This window comes from Anas acuta, chromosome 2, assembly GCF_963932015.1.
Source record: "Anas acuta chromosome 2, bAnaAcu1.1, whole genome shotgun sequence".
In the NCBI taxonomy this organism is placed as follows: Eukaryota; Metazoa; Chordata; class Aves; order Anseriformes; family Anatidae; genus Anas; species Anas acuta.
The window spans coordinates 28,000,031-28,021,005 of record NC_088980.1 but is presented as its reverse complement, the minus strand read 5'-3'; positions in this window follow the sequence as shown (position 1 = coordinate 28,021,005).

The window sequence follows — 20,975 nt, the reverse complement described above, 5'->3', positions numbered from 1 at the left end:
AAAAGGAGAACTAAAGAATACATAGGGCCGCTCCTTGATAGGGAAGGTCTCCTCACAGACAATGACATAGGCAAAGCAGAGACGCTTAACGCCTTCTTTGCCTCTGTCTTCAATGCCGATGATGGGCTTCGGGACCCAGGGTGCCCTGAGCTGAAGGACCGGGACGGTGGGGATGACAAACTCCCAACCGACCCTGAACGTGTGCGGGATTTGCTACTCCACCTGGATCCCTACAAGTCCATGGGTCCGGATGGGATTCATCCCCGGGTGCTGAAGGAGCTGGCGGACGTCATCGCGGAACCTCTCTCAATTATTTTTCAACGATCCTGGGAGTCTGGAGAGGTCCCGGTAGACTGGAAGCTGGCAAATGTTGTGCCGATTTTCAAGAAGGGTCAGAAAGAAGACCCTAGCAATTACAGGCCTGTCAGTCTCACATCAGTGCCTGGTAAAATCATGGAGAAGATGGTTCTCGAACGTATTGAGGCGCACCTGAGGGACAAAGCAGTCATTGGTCCCAGCCAGCATGGGTTTGTGAAGGGTAGGTCCTGCCTAACTAACCTGATTTCCTTTTATGATAAGATCACCCGTATGGTGGACCAAGGGAAACCAGCTGATGTGATTTTTTTGGACTTCAGCAAGGCTTTTGACACGGTTTCCCATAGGATCCTACTGGACAAAATGTCCACCATACAGCTAAATAAAAACATCATACGATGGGTGAGCAATTGGCTAACGGGCAGGGCCCAAAGGGTTATGGTGAATGGGGCTGCGTCAGGCTGGCGGGCGGTCACCAGTGGGGTCCCTCAAGGCTCCATTTTAGGGCCGGTACTTTTCAATATTTTTATAAACGATCTGGATGTAGGAATAGAAGGCATTTTGAGCAAGTTTGCTGATGACACCAAACTTGGAGGAGTTGTGGACTCGAATGAGGGTGGAAAGGCCTTGCAGAGGGATCTGGATAGGTTGGAGAGCTGGGCGATCACCAACCGCATGAAGTTCAATAAGAGCAAGTGCCGGGTCCTGCACCTGGGACGGGGAAACCCTGGCTGCACGTACAGACTGGGCGATGAGACGCTGGAGAGCAGCCTAGAAGAGAGGGACCTGGGGGTCGTGGTAGACAGCAAGTTGAATATGAGCCAGCAGTGTGCCCTGGCATCCAGGAGGGCCAACCGTGTCCTGGGGTGCATCAAGCACGGCATCGCTAGTAGGTCAAGGGAAGTGATTGTCCCGCTCTACTCTGCGCTGGTGAGGCCTCACCTCGAGTACTGTGTGCAGTTCTGGGCACCACAGTACAAAAAGGACATGAAACTGTTGGAGAGTGTCCAGAGGAGGGCTACGAAGATGGTGAAAGGCCTGGAGGGGAAGACGTAAGAGGAACGGCTGAGGGCACTGGGCCTGTTCAGCCTGGAGAAGAGGAGGCTGAGGGGAGACCTCATCGCAGTCTACAACTTCCTCGTAAGGGGGTGTCGAGAGGCAGGAGACCTTTTCTCCATTAACACCAGCGACAGGACCCGCGGGAACGGAGTTAAGCTGAGGCAGGGGAAATTTAGGCTTGACATCAGGAGGGGGTTCTTCACAGAGAGAGTGGTTGCACACTGGAGCAGGCTCCCCAGGGAAGTGGTCAGTGCACCGAGCCTTTCTGAATTTAAGAAGAGATTGGACTGTGCACTTAGTCACATGGTCTGAACTTTTGGGTAGACCTGTGCGGTGTCAAGAGTTGGACTTGATGATCCTTAAGGGTCCCTTCCAACTCAGGATATTCTATGATTCTATGATTCTAATAAATAACAATAATTGACTAACCCTTCCATTTTTTATCCATCAAGTCCCTCACAATGAATATTTTCTGTCTCTTGAGAAGAAATACATATATAAAGGTAGAAAAACATAGAACATTCCTTTATGACATGATGGGAAATCAGACAAGCCTTCTTAAAGAGTAAGGAGGTATTAAGACATTATCAGGGAGCAAATAAATTACTGAAATCCTATTGGATCTTGATTGATCTCTCTGTAAAAGCCAGTAGTAAAGATATTAGATCCATCTTTACCTACTGCCAACTTATTATATTTCAATCAGAAATAACAGAGCTGAACCAACATCTAACAGATCAGTGGAGTGAAGTTCTGTGGGAGAGCTACAAATGCAAACAAGCAAGAGAATTTATGAACTGAATGAAGAAATTATTTCTACTCAGAACAGTGGCATTAGGGAACCAATGATTTCACACACGTGATTTTATGTACCTTCTGCTGCATTGCTTAGGGAAAAGTAATCTTGTTTCACATTGAAGACAATGAGATAATTTTTTCATAACATCCTACATAAAACTATAAAATTTGTGATTATGGTATTTGTGGCTCCTTAAGCAATCAATTTAGCTTATGCAATCTGAGCATCAAGATGACTAATAAAAAGTAGAAGTTCTGGTTTAAGCAATAATTACTCAATAACATGTACAGAAATGATTTTATTGGATGCATTAGATGTACTTTACTGGACTTTACAAGTGTTGGTCTTTATCAAGTTTATTTAAAGAAACAATGTGCTGGTCTTTACATTCACCCACTTCTTTTAGGTCTTAGCAAAATTTCTAACACAACATTTTTTTATAATAGCGAGTTATATGAAGTTATATAAACTGTGTTAGGAAAATGGAAGAAACCTTCTTAATTGAGAAAAATAATCAGATTTGTTTATTAAATATACAGATTTAATGAAGAGAAAGTATTTCAACTATTAATAAAATATATTAACTAGTGAAAATATATTATTTAGCTATAGGACAATAGGTAATGGCCTAATGTACCAGGGGAAGTTCAGGTTGGATATCTCTTCTCCAAAAGAGCAGTTACGCAGTGGAATGGGTTTCCCAGAGAAGTTGTGAAGTCACTGTCCCTGGGGGTGTTTAAGGAAAGGTTGGGCACGGCACTCAGGGACATGGTTTAGTGGGTGATATTAGTAGTAGGGGGATGGTTGGACCAGATGATCTTGGAGGTCTTTTCCAACCTTAATGATTCTACGATTCTATGATATATGCATCCTGTTCATTATTGCTGAAGTGAAGCTTGCATTTTGAGGCATGTCCACTCATACTGAATAATGTCATTACAAAAGGTGTTATCCTCTGATGGACTAAAGAAGTAAGAAAGAAAACGGTTTGTAGAGGAACGAGTATCATTCTTTATACTACCTGACACTACTTAGAAAAAAAATACTCTCGTGAAGAATCAGATCTGAAGGAGGACATATTTAACAGATAACTATACTACACACAACTAACTTTGGGGGCTATTTGAGACATAGTTTTATTCACAGGAACACAATGCATATTTGTACTTAGCCTGGTTTTCACAGCTACTAAAAACATTGATGGATACTGCCCACAATGGCCAGGAAGTCTTGGCCAGTCTACTGAAGTCCTTTACATATTTATTTATTTATTTATTTCAGTTGTTATTGAACAACACATACCCATTATTTAGTTCTCTTTAAGAGCAATAATGAGTACTGTGAAGATTTTATATCCTCTCAGATTTTATGGAAAAACTATCGACTAATCATGATGCCATGGAAATTACTAAAATGCCTTTGATTGAGTGTGGAATCTACAAAGGCTGTCAGAGAAAGGATGATTTTTCCTGACACTTGACCTTGGCCTTAGAAAACATAAATCTGAATTATATATTGGTAATATGATTGCTCTGTTAAAGGTTTGACATTTATATTTTCTGCAATGAGAAAATATCAAAACCAAAAACTTTAAAGGAGCTGTTTATCTTTCTTTGAATTTAGACAAGTTATTTTTGGAAGTTTAACTTTTGCAGAAATCAAGGAATTTAATTGTTTAATGTTTGGATGTGTGCACATATGCATGTATAGACATTTTGAAAAAAAATGTTTTCCAAGGAATTTAATTTTTCTTTTGGTTCATCATTTAACTTTCATGCTAAGTGCACTAGTTTTGCCATTTCCCATAGGGACATTTCACTTAATTTCCTTTTGGATTATCTGGTACTCTGAGTTTGAATTTAAAGTTTAAGGGAACCATTTGATTTTAATAACTTTTATGTGTAGTGCTCCATTGAGTTTGGATTTTAGCACATAGAACTACTTTTCCATAAGGTGATTTTTAGTAAATCCCTGTGTGTAAAAGAAAGATAAACACACATCAGTGAGTTTGTTATTGCAATTAAATTATTGGATTTTTACATTTGAATATGCTTTGAGTATTGAAAAGCATGAAGAGACTGTTTTCTCATGTTGGTCATAAACACTTTTCTAACACTCCAAAACTTGAAATAAGCCTGATAGTTTTCTTAGATCTCAGAGAATATTAAAACGCTGTGGTTTTCAAAATATATACAGTCAGGTCAGGAAAGCAATATTTTTTCAAAGACATCATTAAGCCAAACTCTTGAACAGTTGTGAATCTCTTTAGATTCTGCACTCTTAGTCAAATATTCATTTATTTACTTGCTTAAATAATATTCCTCCTTCTCCCCCTCCATTTTCAGATGCTCACCAACTTTGCCTCAGTTCCATTCATTTCAATTAATTGTAAGGCTGCTTCTTTGAAGTAGATTCTATGCAATGCTAAGTACTAATCCCATGCTCATTCCAGGATTTTCATTCTTTACACATTTTGGTGTTTCTTTTCTTTTCTTTTCTTTTCTTTTCTTTTCTTTTCTTTTCTTTTCTTTTCTTTTCTTTTCTTTTCTTTTCTTTTCTTTTCTTTTCTTTTCTTTTCTTTTCTTTTCTTTTCTTTTCTTTTCTTTTCTTTTCTTTTCACTTCAAATTCTGAATAAAATATATACATATATAAATCTCTATAAATCAGGAGATGGCTGCACACTCTTTAAAATTCCATCCTTCTAGAAAAGACTTGGTATTCATCAAAACTGAGTAAACATTCCCCTCCCATTCAGAAGTTAAAAACATGAAGCCAGATGATAAAAGCTAGACTAATTGCTGTTTCCCAACTAAGATGAAGGCTGAGAAAATATACCATATATTGAATATTCCTTCTTTGATACCTATAATTTTAATTAACATTAAGAATTAGTGTGTTAAGAAGGTTATAGCATTAAATATACATTATATTTGAGAAGGTCATACCAAAATTACCTTGGTATTTGGAACAGTTGTGCAGGCAACAATTATGATCTCAACAATTATATTCCTAAAGGTCTGTCAATGCAATTGACACTACATACATATACAAATCTGTTATGTGTTCAAGAGTGTTTTCTGCATCTTCCATGTTTATTCCCTGACACTTGTCAGCAGAATAATTATGGGCACAGAAAATACTCTTCTGAACTATCGTTTTCATGGTAACATAAGGAAGATAAATTATTGTAAAATAGCTTTTAAGTCATGGGACTCCTATGTTAAATAATAAAAAATAATTATTAAAATGATGATGTCACCTGAAAAAAATGATGATTTCACCTAAAAGTGTTAAAGTGTTGTCAGTCTCTTTTCGAAACCTATCACTTCAGCATTTCCTCCCCTGAGAAAAATATCTCATCTTGAAGACATTCAGATAAATAATTTACTACTTTCCCCTTTCCTACTGTTGCATTTTGTAGGCTTTTTTTTTTTTTTTTTTTTTTTTAACGATCTTTTTGCTACTTTGCTCAGATATGAGCTATCATAACGTCTTTCTCACAACTTCAGGTATTGAACAGAAACTCAGAAATGTTTACTGTTCCCCCTTTCTTCCAAAGGAAAGATAATTCCATATTTTTAGTAGCCCATTTCTCCTTTCTGTGTTTTTTGTTGTGTTGGTAGCTCATTGTGGGGAAAAGAGAGGCCACCTTTCTCTTCTTGATAATTTCCCCTTCCCATTCAGAGAAGTTACAACCTGTGATATGGCCAAACACCATCACAGTATTAGTGGCTTACATAGGTTATATAGGTAATATATAGTATAATATAGGCAATACATGTATTAGGTATATATAATATATAGGCATTATAGGTTCTGAATTGGCTCTTGACTGAACTCTGATTTAGAAATTGTTGGATAAAATATAAAATTTTACCCTTTCAGAATTACATAACCGTATTGGGAGACAATATCTCAGAGAGTAAATTCACTTTATAAAGTGCATAAAGTAGTATATATAGCCCAGAGGTATGAAATCTAGTAATTCAACAACGTATCATCTTCTGCTCTCTCAATGTTTTCTAGGTGAAAATAGAACAAAATTGAGCTCTGTTGTCCACAAATTTACATTATTTTGAGACACTATAATAAATAGTATGAATAAGTGATGGTACGTGACTTACTGTCTTTACCTACAGGCTTGAAATATGATTTTGCAGTCACACTTTGCTTCACTTGATCTAAACAAGGTTTCAGCAGTGCCAATGTTGGTTTAACAGTAGTGGTCTATAAACTAAAACATATGCCTGGATCTTGGTTTTGCATTATTACAAAATGGTGTTGTTTAGGAAAATAAGATCCAATCACACATTTTTATTCATAGAAAAGAAAAATAATGTAATGAAGAAAAGGAAGCTGCCAATGTCATGAAGTGAGTTAAACTGTAACTGTCTGATATTCAATTATAACTGAACATCTTCTGTACAAGTCATTACTCACAGTGAGATGTGCTACAGTTTTCTGTACTAGTTTTTCTTGCTACCTATAATCTCAGTTTCAGGATTCATACCTCCATACTGAAATGGACCTTGGCATTATTTAATTTCAGTCATTTTAGAAGATAGAGATAGAAAACCTGGAAAATGACTCTGAAACTTTAGTATTTACCTTCTTTAGGATTTATTTTATTTATAATAGGGATAAGAGCTTTGTCTCCTTCTTTGGATTTCCTTGTCTCTGAAAGTAACATTTTGTAACCTTCAAGGACTCAAAAAAGCCCTGTTGATATTTATGATAATATAATGACAGGTTTAATCACTGAGATATTTAAGATGTTCCCTGGAGAAAAACAACAAATGCACTGACAGTAATTAAATATTACTGAATATTTCCTTAAGAATTAAAGAATTTATATCATTTTAAAATGCAGCATTAAGACATGATTTCACTGTAATAAACCCTACTGGAATAAGTCATGTGTGGGTGGGAGAGACTTTAAGGTAATCTTTGTTGAAAAATAAAGGACTATCCTTCAAAAGATTACCACTTATTTTACTGTCTTACACTTTGGCAGCTGGAGATATGATGTGAACTCTAACCTTGGTGTGCAGAGGAAGCTGGTAGTTACTTAGGAAGAACACAGTTTGCTAAAAGAGAATACTTGGTGCTGGAAACATAATTTTATGCAATATAAAAAAGAAGGGCAATATTTTATGCAATATAAAAAAGAAGGACAGTGGGAGGAAGGTCTCCCATTCCCTGCTTCCAGTTCTAGTCAATTCAATTCACCATCTACCTAGAACTCAAAGCAACTCCCTGTATTTAAAGGATATCAATTAGAAATTATTAAAAGCCTTTCAAAATTGTTTTTGCGTTTCTCAAATAATATAGTCAAATGAAACTGAGCTATCATAATAATAATCTTCACATGGAACCAATGGATAAATTCCATTAGCTTCCTCAAGAGAAAAGATGGCACTAAAGAGGGATAGTGTTACATTTTAAAACAAAATGGGATAGTAGGTTCTGAAAACTCAGAAACTGATTTGCTTTATTAAAATTTGTTAATTCCTTCCATGTTTATTCAATATATTGTCAATAATCTCAGATACATATGATAATTACATGTATGTTATATACTTCTATTTCATTCTTTGCCCAGGCAAGTGCAAAAAAATGTAAAGGGCTTTTAAAAATACCTCTGTGGTAATCTTTGCTAATACTTCTGAACAAAATTCCCTTCTAAAATGCAATGTATCAGCTCTTCACAAGTGGGTACATTATATCAATTTTAAGAAAATAAGTGAACACAGTTCTTCCCACAGTTTCACAATGGAAATTTTTCTACTATAGTTCTTATTGCAATTGAAAATTAAGCAGGACACATATTCCTCCAACAAATCCTTAAAATAAAGGGAGAAGAAAATATGAAGAAACTGATAAATAGCACAAATCATCATCAACCTTATGAATCTTTAATGAAAAGAATTCTTGGTCTTATCTCTTGTAACTAAATCATAGAATCATAGAATCATAGAATATCCTGAGTTGGAAGGGACCCTTAAGGATCATCAAGTCCAACTCTTGACACCGCACAGGTCTACCCAAAAGTTCAGACCATGTGACTAAGTGCACAGTCCAATCTCTTCTTAAATTCAGTCAGGCTCGGTGCAGTGACCACTTCCCTGGGGAGCCTGTTCCAGTGTGCAACCACTCTCTCTGTGAAGAACCCCTTCCTGATGTCCAGCCTAAACTTCCCCTGCCTCAGCTTAACTCCGTTCCCGCGGGTCCTGTCGCTGGTGTTAATGGAGAAAAGGTCTCCTGCCTCTCGACACCCCCTTACGAGGAAGTTGTAGACTGCGATGAGGTCTCCCCTCAGTCTCCTCTTCTCCAGGCTGAACAGGCCCAGTGCCCTCAGCCGTTCCTCGTACGTCTTCCCCTCCAGGCCTTTCACCATCTTCGTAGCCCTCCTCTGGACACTCTCCAACAGTTTCATGTCCTTTTTATACTGTGGTGCCCAGAACTGCACACAGTACTCGAGGTGAGGCCGCACCGGCGCAGAGTAGAGCGGGACAATCACCTCCCTTGACCTACTAGCGATGCCGTGCTTGATGCACCCCAGGACACGGTTGGCCCTCCTGGATGCCAGGGCACACTGCCGGCTCATATTCAACTTGTTGTCTACCACGACCCCCAGATCCCTCTCTTCTAGGCTGCTCTCCAGCGTCTCATCGCCCAGTCTGTACGTGCAGCCAGGGTTTCCCCGTCCCAGGTGCAGGACCCGGCACTTGCTCTTATTGAACTTCATGCGGTTGGTGATCGCCCAGCTCTCCAACCTATCCAGATCCCTCTGCAATGCCTTTCCACCCTCATTCGAGTCCACAACTCCTCCAAGTTTGGTGTCATCAGCAAACTTGCTCAAAATGCCTTCTATTCCTACATCCAGATCGTTTATAAAAATATTGAAAAGTACCGGCCCTAAAATGGAGCCTTGAGGGACCCCACTGGTGACCGCCCGCCAGCCTGACGCAGCCCCTTAAATAAAAGTAAATAAAACTGATTAGATTTGTTTTTCTTTTCGGGATCCCTTGCTATGTAATTCCATGCCTTTTAAAATTATCTATTTCACATTGCAACAAGCTGATTCAAAAATTAATACTGGAGTCCAGGTTTAATGAATCACCTCTTTTATCTTAGCTTATTTTCCACACCTGAGCACTAAGCTATACCTGAATTTCTCTCATTTCAAATTTAATATAGATTGATGAATTGGAAAACTACTTTTATTTTTAGGACCCTTTTTATACATTACCAGATATTATTCTTTCTTAGTTTTTGGCATCACCCCTATTTAGCATGAAATTGTCCTCAACAACATTAGAGGCATTTGAGGCCTAGCATATTGTTCTATAAAGTACACTAGATCTTTCTGACTTCCAGTGGTACACATGGGACACCAAAAAGCCAAACAGCAGAGGATATGGTTTTTTTTTGATAGCATCTGGCTTCTTGGCTGACTCCCCAGATGCTATTGGCAGCTTTGCATTTGCTTTCAGTGCTGTCATGTAGTTAAGTTCCTGATAGGCTGTTAGCATTACCGTGCCCTTTTAGATGTGATCCTTTGACTCACCCTTGTTTTGAATGCATTTTATCAGTAACTTTAAGAAATTTAAATATTAATGCATTCAAGAGCACATGAAGGAGCAGTCCAAGTTGCCGTTTGTATAAATAAAACATGTTAGTTTCTTAAAATAAAAACGTGAATGTGAAATTAACCCATCATTTCTTGTTATGTGCCTTCATCCTAACATTAGAAATAAAGTTTCAACTGCAAAATCACAGCTTGAAGCTGGCCCAGTGTTATTTACTTCAAAGATTATTTAATGGCATGAAGAAGAATCCCATGGTAGATCACAGGAACCCACTAAGTCAATCACATATCCAATTTCTTCCAGGTTCATGCAGAAATTGGATCAAAACCGTATTTTGCCATTCTTTGTACAAAGGCTTGGCAGTTAGTTGCAGCCCTGCACAGGACCTCATTAGGGCCTGCTTTCTGCTGACACCACTGAATCTGGAATGAACACAGCCATTGACACTTTAATGAAACCATATTAATTGAGAGTCTGTGATCGCATCACAAAAAAAATCAGTCTGTGACTATGAGTATACCATAAAGTTGTTGGAAAGAAACATATGGGCAGAAATATCAATTCAGTAATGTTAAAGTTTGAAAATTACAGAATAAAGTATAAAATTTACAGAATAAACTAATTTTCTTTTTAAATGATTGGTCATTCCATTTTTTATTTGATATGTAGTGTATATATATATATGTAAATAATGCTAGAAGAATAATTTCTTTATCAAAAAGACAAAAAAGTTTGGAGGAAGCAATTGCAACGAAGTCCTCAGGTTCAACCAAATTAAGAAATAATAAATTAATCTAAAAATGTTTCATGACAATTTATTGAAATGATCTTTTTGTTGTTGTTTTTATTGTTTAAAAATTAGATCACTATTTAACATTTTATGAAGTACTGTTCTGGTTTCAGTTAGAACAGAGTTAATTTTCTTCCTAGTAGCTGGTAGAATGCTATGTTTTGGCTTAGGATGAGAAGAGTGCTGGTAACATGTCGATGTTTTAACTGTTGCATAGCAGTGCTTACACCAAGCCAAGGATGTTTCAGCTTCTTGCCCTGTCCTGCCAATGGGCAGGCTGGAGGTGCAGCAAGAACCAGAGGGGACAGACCCAGGACAGCTGACCCAAACTAGCCAAAGGGGTATTCCATACCATCTGACATCATGCTAAACAACATATAGGGGTGGCTAGCTGGGGGAGGGGGCCGGACTGCTCGGGGTTAGGCTGGGCATCGGTCAGCGAGTGGTGAGCAATTGCATTGTGCATTACTTGTTTTGTACACATTATTAGTAGTAGTACTATGATCATCATTATTGTTATTATTATTGTTGTTATTATTATTTTCCTGTCTTATTAAACTGTCTTAACTCACAGGCTTCACTATCCCAGAGAGGGAGGGGGGAGGGTGAGTGAATGGCTGTGTGGTGTTTAGCTGCCCGCTGGGTTAAACCACAACAAGTACAAATAAGTATTTTTAAACCCCAAACTTTAAACTGAATATATTTTGAAAAAGAAAACAAAACAAAACATTTTTCTCCATGGTTTGCTGTTTCACTCATAGAATTAAAAACTATTTGGAATTTATAGATCTTTGATGTATATATTATTCTAATGAGAGAAAAATATCCATGTGAAAATGAAATGAAAAAAATTGATTAAATAAAAATGTGTTTTCTCCAGAAATGTCCCAAATAGTTTCAGAATTTCTAATTTTGTTCTGAACAAGAACAGAACTGATATTTAAAAGTATCTTTACCAGATAGATTTTCCAATGTGAATATAGTTTCCAATATGAATATGAATCAAAAGGAATTTGTTTCAATGAAGCAGAGTTCCTGCTATGTGGTCTCCAAAAAGGAAGAACCTTCCAAAACATAATGTTCTGAAGAACAGGACACTTTAACACTAACTGGCAGGTCAGTTCCACTGTTTTGCACAGAGATGGCTGAGGCCTTGGCACTGCTTAATTTTCTTTCTTTAATTCTTAACCACGATTTAAAAAATCACTTGAGTTACTAGAAACTCCGCAATGTTCTCTATTCTATTTTTCGTACTTGGCTTGCAGTTCTGCTTTAGTGTTGGATTACTTATGTTTGGATTACTTAATCTTCTCTAACTCTTCAGCAACTTACTAGTCCTATTAAAAAAAATAATAAAAATTGAGTTTATCAAAAACTTAAATTTGGAATTCTATTCTTAATACTTATCTAGTCTAATCTACTTGTCTTAAATTGTTTGAATGATGTCGTGGTTTAACCCGGCCGGCAGCTAAACACCACACAGCTGTTCGCTCACCCTCCCCCCTCCCCCCGGGATGGGGAAGAGAAACGGAAAGTGAAGCCCGTGAGTTGAGATAAAGACAGTTTAATAAGACAGGAAAATAATAATAACAATAATAATAACAACAACAATAATAATAACAATAATAATAATAACAATAATAATAATAGTACTGTGTACTATGTGTACAAACAAGTAATGCACAATGCAATTGCTCACCACCCACTGACCGATGCCCAGCCTAACCCTGAGCAGTCCGACCCTCCTCCCCCAGCTAGCCACCCCTATATGTTGTTTAGCATGATGTCAGATGGTATGGAATACCCCTTTGGCTAGTTTGGGTCACCTGTCCTGGGTCTGTCCCCTCCCAGCTCTTACTGCACCCCCAGCCTGCCCATTGGCAGGACAGAGCAAGAAGCTGAGATGTCCTTGGCTTAGTATAAGCACTGCTCTGCAACAATTAAAACATCGGGGTGTTATCAGCACTCTTCTCATCCTAAGCCAAAACATAGCATTCTACCAGCTACTAGGAAGAAAATTAACTCTGTTCTAACTGAAACCAGGACATCTATCCACCCCTTATTCCATACCATTTATGTCATGCTCAGGTTACACTCTTTTCCATACATTCTAATTAGTCACCATTTTCATTTAGGGTATATAGTAGTCATGGTAGTGATGACATACAGTATTATATAGTAATTAAAATGATACAATTCAATTCATGGGCTATTCTCACCCAGTATTAAATCCCCTTGAGGTACACACCGGACCTCTCCGTTCTTTTGCATTACCCACCATGTGTATCCAGGTCCCTGAGCAAGAGCAATTCCACGAATGGGTTTGCCTTTTCCTGAGGCAGGAGTAGCCCAGACTGTTTTACCCAGTATATTTCTTACATGCACTACAGCAACTTTATCCCCTTCTACAGTACGTAGCAACTTTATCCCCTTCTACAGTATGTAACAGGTTTGATTGGGCAGGTCCAGCGCGGTTGGCAGATCCCCTAGTATTGACTAACCAGGTGGCCTTTGCCAAATGCGTATCCCAATTTTTGAACGTCCCAGCGCCCATTGCTTTCAATGTAGTCTTTAACAGTCCATTGTATCGTTCAACTTTCCCGGAGGCTGGTGCATGATGGGGGATGTGATACACCCACTCAATACCATGCTCTTTGGCCCAAGTGTCTATAAGGTTGTTTCGGAAATGAGTCCCATTGTCTGACTCTATTCTTTCTGGGGTGCCATGTCACCATAGGACTTGCTTTTCAAGGCCCAGGATAGTGTTCCGGGCAGTGGCATGAGGCACAGGATATGTTTCCAGCCATCCGGTGGTTGCTTCCACCATTGTAAGTACATGGTGCTTGCCATTGCGAGTTTGAGGGAGTGTGATGTAATCAATCTGCCAGGCCTCTCCATATTTATATTTCAGCCATCGTCCTCCATACCAAAGAGGCTTTGACCGTTTGGCTTGCTTGATTGCAGCACGTTTCACAGTCATGAATAACCTGTGCTACAGCGTCCACGGTCAGGTCCACCCCTCGATCACAAGCCCATCTGTATGTTGCATCTCTACCTTGATGGCCTGAGGTGTCACGGGCCCATCGGGCTATAAATAATTCACCTTTATGCTGCCAATCCAGGTCCACCTGAGCTACTTCAATCTTAGCAGCCTGATCCACCTGCTGGTTGTTTTGATGTTCTTCAGTAGCCCAATTCTTGGGCACATGAGCATCTACATGGTGTACCTTTACAGCCAGGTTCTCTACCCGAGCAGCAATATCTTGCCACAATGCAGCAGCCCAGATGGGTTTGCCCCTGCGCTGCCAGTTTTGCTTCCATTGCTGTAACCATCCCCACAGGGCATTTGCTACCATCCATGAAACAGTGTAGAGATAGAGAACTGGCCATTTTTCTCATTCAGCAATGTCTAAAGCCAGCTGAATGGCCTTCACTTCTGCAAACTGACTCGATTCACCTTCTCCCTCAGCAGCTTCTGCAACTCATCGTGTAGGACTCCATACAGCAGCCTTCCATCTCCGATACTTCCCCACAATACGACAGGACCCATCAGTGAACAGGGCATATTTCTTCTCATTCTCTGGTAACTGGTTGTACAGTGGGGCTTCTTCAGCACAACCCACCTCCTCCTCTGATGGTATCCCAAAGTATTTGCCTTCTGGCCAGTCCATGATCACTTCCAATATTCCTGGGCGACTGGGGTTTCCTATTCGAGCCCGCTGAGTAATCAGTGCAACCCACTTGCTCCATGTAGCATCAGTTGCATGATGCGTAGAGGGGACCCTTCCCTTGAACATCCAGCCTAGTACCGGCAGTTGGGGTGCTAGGAGGAGCTGCGCTTCAGTACCGACCACCTCCGAAGCAGATCGAACTCCTTCATATGCTGCCAATATCTCCTTTTCAGTTGGAGTGTAGCGGGCCTCAGATTCTCTGTATCCCCAACTCCAAAACCCTAGGGGTCAACCTCGAGTTTCCCCAGGTTCTTTCTGCCAGAGGCTCCAGGTGGGGCCGTTCTCCCCGGCTGCGGTGTAGAGCACATTCTTTACATCTGGTCCTGTTTGAACTGGCCCGAGGGCTACTGCATGAACTATTTCCTGCTTGATTTGTTCAAAGGCTTGTCGTTGCTCAGGACCCCATTCAAACTCATTCTTCTTATGGGTTACTTGGTAGAGCGGGTTTACAATCAGACTGTAATTTGGGATGTGCATTCTCCAAAACCCCACAACTCCTAGGAAAGTCTGTGTTTCTTTTTTGCTAGTTGGTGGAGACATAGCTGTTATTTTGTTGATCACATCCATTGGGATTTGACGACGTCCATCTTGCCATTTTATTACTAAAAACTGGATCTCTCATGCAGGTCCTTTGACTTTATTTTGTTTTATGGCAAAACCGGCTTTCAGAAGGATTTGGACTATTTTCTTCCCTTTCTCAAAAACTTCCTCTGCTGTGTCACCCCACACAATAATGTCATCGATGTACTGCAGGTGTTCAGGAGCTTCCCCCTGTTCTAGCGCAGATTGGATCAGTCCATGGCAAATGGTAGGGCTGTGTTTCCACCCCTGGGGCAGCCAATTCAAAGTATATTGGACTCCCCTCCAAGTTAAAGCAAATCGTGGCCTGCACACTGCTGCTAGAGGGATGGAGAAAAATGCATTAGCAATATCAATTGTGGCGTACCACTTGGCTTCCTTCAATTCAAATTCATACTGGAGTTCCAGAATGTCTGGCACTGCAGCACTCAGTGGTGGCGTGACTTCGTTCAGGCCATGATAGTCCAGTGATGTCTTGCAAATGTGATTATAAAAATTGTATTTGGATTTTCACTGATTTTGTGCTCAGATATTATCACATGACACTTTTTATATCTGAAAATAATGATTAAGTGCTTTTAATATTTTTTTTCCTGTAGCACTTTGAAAACCTACCTTTTTTACTTTATTAAATTTTTCTTTATTTTATGGTGTAATGTTTTTTTTTAAAAAAAAGTGAAGTGGAACTAACATTGGCATAATCTAGAAGGCTACACCTCCAGAACTGGTAAAATCTGTACTCCATCTGTACTCCATGTACCATCTTTTGCAGTCTAGTGAAAGACACACAAAAGTTACTCCCACATTCAGGTGGATCTGAGCCTCTGGGATGTCTTAATTTTTACTGAAAAACATTTTGGGACTGACTCATTTTCTGAAAAAAAAAAAAAAAGATCTGCAAGGATTTGAGTTGGTCCTCAGTGTAACTGCACATTATGAATTGAACTGACTTAGGTAAAGTATAAATAAAAAATATAAAAGCAGTTTGCGGTATTCCAAGGACTACTATTGTATAACGACCTTCCTAACTGTTGTATAATGACCTTCTTAACAAGTATTGTTAGGAAGGTTTGTATAACCTTCCTAATTCCCCGTTAAAACTGCTGAGATTATTCTGAATAGGGAGGAAAGTACTGAAGTAATCACCATGAAACCAATATAACCCTGGAAAGAATGTGTTGATGAGGTCATCAGCCAATTTTTATCAAAGATAATTTTACTGGAGTCCAGTCAAGCCTTCACTGTTTGGCCCTTGAGCATAAACAATATGAAAAACATGAAGTGAAGTTGGCAGGATTTGAAGACCGAAGTCTTTATCTGTAGTTTCTTGCTTGAAATTGACACCTGCCTCTAATTCTCTTTTATGAGATCCTTAAAATAAATATCAAACAGCCATGAAATGCATTAACAAGTTCTCCTAAGGTTGAAAACAGTGCTATTCAATGACTGTTTCACCTGTCTACTTAGTGTCAGGTCTTCACTTAACAGTTTAAAATGAAAGTGAAATTAGTGAGTACTAAAATTAAGTCTCTTGGAGCACTCATGATTTATCTCATAAAGTTAGCCCAGAAACCTAATTTCTTGTAGGACCTGCAGAAAATGTAATCTCAAAACACTACAGACCAAGAAAAGGTGTAGATGAAAAGGATCTCAGTGCCTTCTAGTTTTCAAGATTAATACAAAGTAACATCCTTTATTTACATACTTTTATATTCAGCTCAAATCCTGTTACCTGTCAACAAGGATTTTGATTAGTACTTGCATGACTAGTTTAATTAAAGTATCAACATTGAGCAGAAATGATTTATTCTCACAAACTGCAACAGCCAATGTAAACCTAAATCATAATCAGAAATAAGACAAAGTTTAGAAGTTTACTATATATCCCATACATCCCTCACTGTTTTCCTGAAGCTCCCATTACTCAGCTAGTTAAACTGGAAAAATGTTCTGATCTTTTATTTCCACGTTTTTTTGTTTCTTTCTTTCTTTCTTCAGACCAGATTGTTTGCAATATCACCAAAAGGTCACCAATGAAAAGTCAGTGATTAGAAAATGTTATCCCCATGAATTCTGAGATACAACTATATTTCTCTCTATTTAAACAAGTTCATTATGTTACTAAGATACTGTAATGCCTTTGATAAATGCTACATGTACTTTTTAATGGAAACCACCATCTTTGCATGTATACGTGTGCTATATACAAACAGAACAACTTGTTCTAAGATTTGACTGATATATAAAGCTGTTAAGGCTTAATATTCTGAAGTATTTATTTAGCAATAGCATGACTGATCATAATTCATTCCACTTAGGAAATATAGGTATAATTCATTCAATTTAGGAAATAAAGTATAGGCATAATCTCTTCTAACAACATTAAATCTAATTCAGAAGTTCTGTACAATGATAAAAGGGTCTGTGTTACTCGTAAAGCTCAAGGGACAATTTGAATGTAAACTTTTCCAGATGCACTTAAGCAAAAAGGGCATTTAAGAGAACTGAAATACATCAATCTGTATAGTGGCATCAGATATAATGTGTTTTCAGATAAACCATCAGTCTTTTCTTCCACATTCACTCATCTTCAATGCTAGCTTTCAACCTTGAGATTTTTGCTGCTGTGTTATTAAATCTTGAGTATAGGAGTTTAAAATGGAAAAATTAACAGATATTAGCTACAATGGTGCTGGTGGGTGATGTTCTATTCTACATGATAAAAACAAACAAACAAACAAAACATATCTAAGACAAGGAAAGTTGTGGTAGAAACCACTAGCTACATAAAATGAAATGAAAAACCTTTTGTAGATGGAATATAAAAGTACAATATTGCATTCTAAAAAGTTCTTGCAGGCTACAAAAATAAAACAGGTTAAACATTGGTAGCAAACAGCAGGAGACTGCCTTGACTAAAGTGCCTGACGACCAGAAAAGCTTAGTTATGACTCTCTATATTAGCATTACAAGATCTTTGTAAGTGACAGCCGTATTGCAAAAATTATTGGAAAACAATGAAGATTGTCAGTTTAAGCAGTGAGGAAAAGCTGTAAATTGTTTCCTCCGTGTCACATTTATTTAATTCTGGATTATGTATCCATTGTCTTTCTTGCCTTTGTTTTGCTGTTAAAATATGCATAAATACTTCTACAGGACTGTTATTGCCTGGAGATTATACTGGAACCAAATCTACTCTGTCTGGATATTCTGAGGAATGTATATATCTTAGCTCAAAAAAAAATTTGAGACACAGATAGATACAAAGTTCTCTGTTTCTCCACAATGTCTTCTTCTTAGTCTCCAATTTTGAATTTAATCATCCTTTTGAAACTCAAGGTAAAATTTCTCAGAATCCACATAGTAAAACTTCATAGTATCCAGCTAAGCAAAGGCACGTTTTTCAGTATTTCTTTGCTGTAGTCCCAAAGTAACTCCTGTCACACATCAGAACTCTAACTAAATATTGCTCCAGTTGAAAAAAAATATTCTGATCATTTCAAACTAACATTTAGTTCTATCAGCACAAGTGCAGCTGCTTCACTGCAGTGGTGTAATACACTATTCCTAATTCTTAATCAAACTAGTGGTTTGATTTTTATTTATTTATTTTTTTCCCCACAGCTGTGTCAGCCAGGTACATATTTAGTAAAATGCAGATTCCACAGGAAAAGAATAAGGGCCTTGCATATTCGTAAATATTTGAGACTGTCACACAGTTTTTATATTCTGTCTTTCCTAGTTCACATTAATAGTTTTGGTTAAAGAGTCTAACAATTTTACAAACTACTTATGCATTCTTTTAGTAACAAAGGTGTTGCATGCAAAATATTTAAAGATAGTATGGAATGAGTACATAGTTATATACCTGGTCTACAAATCCAGGCAAAACATTTGCAACCAAAGTATTCTGCAGAGGAATACTCATGGTGACTGTAGAAAGGTACACACTGTCTTCTGTGGGTTGTGTCTTTCTAACTAAGACAGTTAGACTTTCTAACTAAGTCTTTGGGGAATAATTTATTGAGAATAACAACTATGAGAAAAGAGACTGGAATTGCCCATGTAAAAGTTTGCTTTTCTTCTATTATTCATAAACTTTAATACTAATTTCAGCCCGAACTAGAAGGTAATAATTTTTGAGATATGTTTTAGCTTAATGATCACTAAAATTTTCATTTTAAAATGAAGCAAGATTTGTGGGAGAGATAAAATTTTATAGACTAAATAACAAACAAACAAGCCATTTACATATCTTCAGACTAAGTATATCTTGGAGAAAATTACTTAAAAATTAATTTTATTATGTTAATCTAATAAATGAAGGGAAATTTGATATATTATTTTAACGATGCCTTGCTGTTATTACTTTTTATTATCCACATCCTTACCGAGACTGTTTTCAAGGTCTGTTGACAGGAGCAACACCAATTATATTCTTCCAATATACATAACAAACCACAAACCATACACATTACTAATGTGTAAGAAGGAGCTAACAAACCTTTTTGTTTGCTTGCAGTTATGCCCAGGATTTCCTTCATGGACAGCCTGAATTTGTATTAATATTAGAACTGAAAGAGCACTATGATAAACAAAAGTTTGAGTAATAATTATATTTTTTTTCTATGAATTTATCAAAACAACATCTTCACTCTTTCTTTCATGCCGTCTCCCCTTCTTTATCCAAAAGGATAATACACTATTTTCTCTCCAATCTCTCCTTTAACAATTGAATTTATAATGCTGCCTACAAAGCCTTGATAATAGTTAAACCATTAAGTATTTTATGGTCCAATACCTCTTCGTTATTCACCTGTATTGGCATTTGTGTCTTACCTTGTCTCATGTGAGGCCACTCCCAGGCAGGAAGTCTTTTATTTTTAATTTTTTCTGTACTGGTGAGTATCTGCCATGTTAGTGCTCCCAATCCACAAACTGAGCAATACCATGTAATAACTACTACAGTTACAGGAAGAAAAACACGTTAAAAGTATCAGATAAAAGTGCTAAGCTGAGCATTTTTCAGAAATAATTAAACAGATAAAGACCTGTCAAGACCAAGTTTTTGAATAATAATTCCTTCCTAGTGTTTTTTCCCTGTCTGTTTTCTTAAATACTTTCACAGCCTCTTGGCTGAGCCTGTAGATGCAATTCAACACAAATGGAAGTTTAATTATTCACATGATTACATTCTGTAAATAATTTTAGTAGGAGAGAATACACTGAAGTTTTCTTTAGTTTATGAGTACACATTTTTGCAGAAATAGGAAGTTTAAAATTAAATGTTGGAGAAGAGCGTCAACAAAAAATTTGACCAATTAGTTTTGACTGTGGAACTGGTCTGTAGAAGTCAAATTCATTCCGTTTCAGAACTGAAAAACAATTAGCATCATGTGAGTTTATTCATACCGGTAAGTACATAATAACTGTGTAATATTGTCAGATTTGAGAATGTGGTTGCATTTTCCTTAATTGGTAAGATATATAAAAATTGTCTTCACCACCTACTAAAGCTAACAGCGTAAGAGTGGGGATGCTGACTCCCAGAATCCTATTTTTGGTTAGCCAGAGGTCTGAGGAACCTGATAAGCTTTTAGAACCTCAATATTTCACCTCGTCCTTTGGTCTAGCAGGAAGAATGTGTTGATGCAAAACAAAAATGAAGTGTTTATCAGTCTGAATAGGTAGCAACAAGTTTCTATAAAGTCCTATTGATAATCTGCATACATTAACATTATTGAAAGAACAGAGATTACCCAGTGGGAGTCAGAATATAAAAATCTACTCCCTTCATTGTTTACAGAGTGCCTCACTGAAATAACATGAAAACAGTTTTTGTGTGAATACTGAAACTTCCAATTAAATATCTATATCTATATTGACTCCATTAAAATAGTTTTTCTCTGGACTGGAGTTTAAAAGACTCATTCTTTATGAATTTGTATGATTATCAGTAGGAATGCATGATTACTTATTTAGAGCAATGCAAAAAGAAGTGTCATGAAGAAAGCCAATATAAATATAAATTCAAATTTAAGGAAAAGACCAAAAGACCCTCAGAAACTGCTTTGGTGGAATTTGCCAAGGGAAGTTTCGAAAAATATGT